The following is a 7,558-nucleotide window of genomic DNA, read 5'->3' on the forward strand; positions in this document are numbered from 1 at the left end:
TGCTGGTCGTGTTGTCTGGAATCAGAAGACAAAGTTTTGAAAACAACGCTGAAGTAGTAATATAAAAAGCAAGTTTTAAATGAAAGCTTTCAAGGTGAACAAAATATAGGAATGTACATGTGTAGTGCAGAATTTCTACAATTTTAAAAAGGTTGAATAATTAGTGTATCTAGCTTGTACATCCAGTAAGAGACCAGCTGCCCCAGCAGCAAACCACCCTTGCATCTGTCTACATTTAATAAAAATATATCAATTTTTTGGCATTAGCATTTAATCTTGTTTGGTTTTAATCTCGATTTTTTGTAATATTTTGAACCTTCAAAGTTCTTTCTGGTTTATACATAGAGACTTTAATTTTCTTTGCTCTTCTGGGTTTAAAATGGATTGTAACACCCCTCCCATGGTCTGATTGTGTGGGGGATTGCTGGCTAGCCTCACCCTCTCAGCAGGAGTAGCCCAGAGCCTGGTCACAGAGGCTTTCCTCACCCCAGCAATGCCTGGAGGAATCTCCCCAGAAACACAGCCCTTGGATGCCCAGCATCAGAGACTGTTTCTGTGCATGTGCTGTTACTGTGCAGCCCTCCTGCTGCTCTTCCACTCGACATTAAATCGAGTTAAGTCACACTGATAGCCCAGGTTTCAGAAATAAAGCTACACGGTGTTGAGGCGTTCTTATTTTAAAATTAAACCAGTCCCTCATGTGAGAAGTACCTCACTTTTCCATGCAACTGAGTGAGGACAAAGTCTTCAAACCAAAAAACATCTATTTCTAACAACGAGTCTGCTGAGCCTGGTACATGCCATACCCTTGAGAAGAAAACAAATGCAGCCTTTGTCAAAATGTCAGCTTTTTATACCCTTTCCAGCCAAGGGCGGCCCCTGTCCCCATTCCCATTGGATGTTCTCAGGAAATTCCACTCTCTCCTGGCCACCTCTTCTGTCCCCTTCCCTCTCACCATTTTTTGGTCTTGTCTTCCACCCTGCTTCTCTCCTGGCTCCCAGCAGCAGTCAACAACTTCAATGAGCAGATTAAGCAAACCACATCAAAATCATAGGTAACAGCAATTACAAAACAGAATTAACACTTTTCCTTCTTTTACTCCATAATCTTTTTAGGCTGAAGCAAAGTGTTTCATCCCTCACACTCACAACCACCAACACCTTTCAGGCCTCTGTACCTGGCATCTTTTTACTGCAGTTCTTGGACCACGAGCTAAAACTGAATGTATTCCCAAAATACCTGAATGAAATTGGTGCATGTATATGTAAATATAGGTATATACTTATACAGAAAGAAAAAAAAAAAAAAAAAAAGGATGTGACTGCCTGTCCTGAAACATCCCCAACCCTAAAAATATCTGTTTTCACCACACAGAGTGTCTCTGTAACTGAAAGTAAAAGCAAAGTGCCATAATTCTGATCTAAACAAGACAAAAGGGAGGAACATGGGATTTCAGTGGCCTTTACAGTCCTTTTTATATTTTTCTTGTACATTTTTCCCTATTTTACCATCAAAACTAGCTACCTATCTCCTTCATTTCCTTGTTACCCAATTCAAGGGAACAGTTCCATTTCCTATGCTTTCTAATTTATAATTTTTTAATTTTCTCTATGGGAAGAGAGTCTGTACTTTTGCTGGAGATTAGCTAAACACCATATTGGATACTCCTTACTCAGAATTAGATTATCATTTTACTGTATTTTCATTCAGATTCTGCCTGTTGCATAAGAAAATAAACCTTTCTGTTTTTTTCTGTTTTCCATTTCCCAAGATTCCAGGTGCAGCTTCTTATTCTAAATACCAATGCTAGCTCATACCATGAAATTTCAGGGATATTTTTATGGGAACATGGAACTATTTAACAATTCCATACCTGAAAAATATTGTTACCTTCAAGGAAGTTCTCTCTGATCATAAGAATTTGTATTCTTGTCTTCCTGTATTCTTATTGATAGTCATCTTTCAAATGCAGTATGGTCGTAAGCATATTTTGTCTGTATTACTCCATGATTCATCAGAAACTGAATTTGCAACATTAATAAAAAGAGGAGGCTTTGATTCACTCTATTTATGATTTATTTATGTCACATTCTGTACATATAGTCTCATAAATAATCTTTTATTGTTGCTCAGCACAAAGGCAATTGAGTTCTGGATACTCTGAGCTGGTAAGGGAGTAGAAGCATCAGAGGTAGTTAAGTCAGTACTTAAATGGGTTCTCAGATCCAAAAGATTGATCTTCTTTGGCCTTTGACCCATGGAAAAAAAAAACAAACCTATTTGTGTCAGGCTAACCTAGTGCAGTTTAGTGCAAAGCAGATACTAAACTAAAAATGAAAAATGACCTCCCAGACGATCTTTTAAAATTCCTTTTAGTTTGAGCTAAATGGAGTTGATAAATTTATGATTTTTTTTCAGTAATGCCTTTAGTAAGATATGTCTCTTTCAAACACTGAAGAAGCAAAGCTCAGAATTGGTAGAGAACAGGAAAAATTAGTCTAAACCAAGTCCTATTTTAGCAAAGTCATGGAAGAAAAAAAAAAGTCATTCTACATCTAGACAGCATTGCAAAAACTGATCCATGTTAAGAACAGATAAGCATCATTTGCCTGTCAGTTCAGTCTTCTGGACCACCAGCCATGCAAGTGTAATTTCAGTATAAAATTAATGTGATTAATTAAGTGTAATTTTAGTTATATAATAAGATTGTATAACTTCTGTGTTTTGTCTTCATAGGCAAAACATGTAACTAATATCTGAAGTATCTTTTGAAAGCATCTGCATAGAATATTCCAGTTCTATGTAACTTCCATTAAAAGTCGAATACTGAAAACTGAAACACTGAAAAGAAAATGTAATTTTTAATTTCAAAGTCATACTTTATTTCTAATGCACACATTAATTATTTAATTGTCTTTGAACCTTTGAAATGCAGAATGTGTTGTAAAATGAAACAAAACCTATTTGCTTGGTTAGTTTAGCTGGTTAAATTCCTTTTTCTTCCAGGGAAATGCTGGGAAAAATGGATTATTGAATCTAGAAAAGAGAAAGCTATAGAAATAATAGCATCAGAAAAGACAAGGATAATTTTTTTCCCAATTTCCCATTGAAAAATAACAGAAGGTATATGTTCAAGAAGGAAAACACAAGCTAAGTGTAGGGAGAAGAAAAATCTTAGATTACATGTTGGCATGAAGATTTAGCAGAGAAAATACATTATTTTCCAGAGTATGTAGCTTAGGAAACTTGAGGTTTTCAAGAGTTTAGCCACGTGTCAACACTGACTCAAACAGTTGAATGGACACTTCTATTTTTCCGAGTTTCAGTAAAAAAGTGGTGACAGGAATGCGAAACGCTCAGGTGAAAGGCAAATTTTATGGGCAACTGGGCTATCTCAGTGTAAACCTCATGGGTTTTATTTCCACACAGCTGAAATAATTTAGCTGAGCCGTGACTGGGTTCTCCAGGATGGAACTGTGGTGCCTTGTCCCGTAATGACTGGGCTGGCTCCACGCAGCGCCCACTCCTCCCATTCCTTCCTGGCAGTAAAACTTGCCTTTGGAAAACACCTGTGGAACACAGGCAGGCTTGCTGGGTGACGTGGGCAGGGAATGCAGACGGTGTTTCTGCTCAAAGTGTGCTTTCAAGATGTTCAGCACAAATTTCTGGTCTGAGTTTTAGTAGAAGCACCCTTCTTGGGACGCAACACTCAGAGCATTTGGGTTGGAAAGCCTCACCAGGAGAGACACCCAGGGAAGCTCCAGTCTGTTTATAAATAATTGGGCACACCTGTTTGAGTGTTTTGATGTAAAGGATCCCACATTTATCCAAGGTATGGAAAGGCAGGAATGGCTGCTGGCCTCCCTTTTTACTCTCAAAAGTTATGAGATGATGCAGCTGTTTCAGCTTTTATCACATGTCATGATCGGGTGGAGATGACACATAATCAATGGTGCTTTCAGATTAATGAGCTGTATTGTTTTACCTTTTTATGCAGAGATGAATAATTAATCTTATTAATAAAATGTCCTGGAAGATCAATGGCGTTTAGGAAGCACATCCTGAGGTTTTTTTTTCATCAAGAAAATTATGATTATCTGTTTGTTTTCTGCTTTGTTTTCTAATTATGTTCAGTAACACTGACAGTTTCTGAAAATTACATTGCTTATTGGTGTGAAAAAGTATAATATGTTAAATTCAATTAAGACTTTGGCTACCAATAGATATCAGCCATGGAAATGTTTGTCTTCTCTTGTAATTTTTTTGTCTTCATGAATTCCTGGTGCATCACTGCTGTATAGAATGCTGATGGTCACCTAACAATTCTTTTTCTATTTTTGCTATTCTTTAAAATAGCAGGGGTGAGGAGAAGATCATGGACATCTGAGATGTGCTCAGTAAAGACCTCAAAAACAATGGTTTATATAGGGGTTCACCTCCTAAAGAAGGAATTCCAAATCATCCTCACACTTTTAAAAAACATTCTGCTAAATGTATGTGGGTGTCACCCATCACTGAGGGGACACGGCGATTCCTGGCATAGTGGTGACTATGAAATCACAGTGACAATTAAATCTTTGTTTCCTTTAACAAGATATAATAATTACTATAGCAGGTAATTTATTATAAAAATGGTAGAGGACCTCTGCAAGCAAGGGCACTGTGAAGTCGAGACTTCACAGTATTTTCCCACATACGTTTTTTCTCATGCCAGATTGAAGATCTCATGAGAACACAACTGATTCATGCTTTCTGCTTGTTTCCTTCTTTCACCTTATAAATGGAATAGTTCAGGTTTGGAAAGGTTTCCCGGCTGCTCCTGGGAAGGAAGCATCTTCCCATATTTATCCACTTTTGTAGAATGTTCTCTGACTAACCAAATGGATGTTTTGAATTTTCAGTTTTGTTGGAAGATCAACAAAGAAGTCTTAAGAAGAGCTCAGATTTTGTCAGGCATTTGAAGGATAGAAAACACATGATATAACCAGAATAGTAGGGTTTCTTTAGTTTTTTTCCCTCTTCCATATTAATCTATCTAGAAACAAGTTAGGAGCTGACTTTGATATGGGTTTGCTCGGAATACATATATCTGTCTATTGACAGAGATCAGCCTTGAAAAACTCTCAACAGGAACAGGAGGAGAAGGTTAACAGTAAAACCTGCTGAAGTATATTCTTCATTGTCTTTGAACGATATTTATTCCTATGGATTTATTACCATGACTGAAAGAGAGAACCATCACACAAGCTGTCCTGATTACTGTTACGCGAACACAGGGAGGTTTCCTTCAAGAGAGGAAGATGTCTTCCAGTGTATGAACCTGTGGGAATCCAAAAATCCCCTTGTCCTGGCTCTCATTTATTGTCATTTTAATGTTTCTCAGTGTTGCACACCATATTTGATTCATTTTGGCTAGATGTGATGATGAGCTTGGAGAGCACTTTTAATTAGGTCTTAGCATGGCTCATCCACATCACTAGGCTTCAAAATTAGAAATGTTTGTTTTGTTTGTTTTCTGTGAGCTTGAAGCAACCTAATTAAAATTCAGAAAACAGCAAAATGCTCAGACTCATAGGACAAAGAGTGGAAAGAGTTAATTTCTTTAATTTCATTTACCATGTAATTCTTTATCTAAATCTAACCAAATTAGACTTCTCAGTTGTGTGGTGTATTTTTAACTACTCATAAAAATTGCCAAATTCTAACACTGTTTTTTGCTTGGTCCTTGCTCTCTGCATGGGGTTGGGCATGGCTTTGCAATGCCAAGTCTTGTGCAGGTGTCTCAGGAATGAAGTTTGCAGAGTGGCATTCAGGTGTCTTGTTTAGAGCTGAAAATAATCTCATGGAAGTTTTGCCAGCAGATGGTTGATTTCTTGGGGTTTTCACTCATATGTGCACCCTAGTAGGAATAGTGTATTATAAGTATTTTAAAAAAATAATTCTAGTTTCTTGCTTAAATATTGGCTGTCACAGTAAACTTCTGTGTGTAATTTAGAATAGTCTTAGTTAACATCTTTCTTTTCTCCAAAATCTCTCTGCTAAAGTGGGTTGTATTGATTTAATTTTTCCTTAAATCTAATTTACTTTAAAACTTTTTTGGTTTGTTTTTTAGCTAAAAGTATTCAGACCTACCTACTGTCCTTTCACTTGCCTTTGTGTTTGTTTTTTTTCAGGAAGTCTTAGTAGGGAACTATTGTAATTGCGGTTTCATTGCCTTCATCCAGTTCTTCACCCAATGCACCATTTACCTGCTCATCCCACTTACATTTCTGGCAAGAAGTAAGGACAACATTTTGTGGCTCTGTAACTCATGAAAAATGCACATCTTCAGCAATATTCATTATATTGGTGTTTGCCAGCAATCACCTTTCTTGAATTCAACTTTTGAGAAGGAAAGACTATTCAAAGTACAGTGATTTCTTCCTCATCACTCTAAGAGTAATTAATTTTCCAACTCCTGTTTTGACTCAGGAAATGCATTATACTCTACAGCATTACACTCTTTGTCAGGTTCTTATTCTATATCTCAGAGCTGGCTTTAAAAATGCCTTAATATGGAATTAATGTGGGTAAAGTCATCACAGAGCTCTACAAGACAGGTTCTAAACCAGGGATATCTTATTTTTATTGTATTTCCTATAGCAGTTTTTTTCTCTCCCCCCTGCTTTGGTAGCCTAGCATATAGAATCACAAATACAGCAAGTGAAAAAAATGGCTGAAACTGATGAGACCTGTGGCACAACTTCCATCAGCCACAAAAACATTTGTTTCTTGTGATTTCCTCATTAATACTATTTTTTAAGTGGTAGAGAGTGGAACTCGTCCCTTTACATATGGAGGTGTTTTCTCCCATGGCTGTGCTCTCTTAACTCACATTAATGCCAGTTTGAATTGCATCCTCTTTTTAAGGAGGCAGATCCCTTGGTGCTTCCCAGTGACATTAATTGTAAAGCCACTCCCTTGGTTTGAAAAGACTGCTAAGGAACGCAGGAACTTCCCTTGAAATGGAAAATGTAAAACCCCTGCCTCCAAACTGTTAAAATTTTTAAATTAAAGGTCTCTCAGGTAAAGATATGGGAGTAGGAATAACAGCTCTTTATTAGGAAAAATAAAAATAAAACAAAGCACTATCAGAATCAGAGCAGGCCCTGGCTGTGGGTCAGGGAGGTGGCAGCAGCCCCACCCCATGGTGGCTCAGCCCTCCTGCAGTGCCAGCTGTGCTTCTGCTGGAGCAGGATCCTGCACAAGGGGGGAGTTTTCCTCTGGAGCTCCAGGGCTGGGGGAGATGGGCCTGGGCTCCTCAGGGAATGCAGTGGGAAGAAAGCTGCTCCTCTGGGAATGCAGTGGGAAGAAAGCTGCTCCTCTGGGAATGCAGTGGGCAAAGGCTGCTGTGCTGTTCCCAGGTCAGATTGTATCCAGGTAGGAATGCTCGGCTCCTCCCCTGGGCAGAGCATCTCCCATGGGATGATGGAATTTTCTCAGCCATGCAGGGACACTCACTGGCCATGAACAGAAGATTATTAATAATTAATGACCCATGAACAGAAGAGATCTCCT

This window comes from Taeniopygia guttata, chromosome Z (genome assembly GCF_048771995.1).
Source record: "Taeniopygia guttata chromosome Z, bTaeGut7.mat, whole genome shotgun sequence".
NCBI lineage: Eukaryota > Metazoa > Chordata > Aves > Passeriformes > Estrildidae > Taeniopygia > Taeniopygia guttata.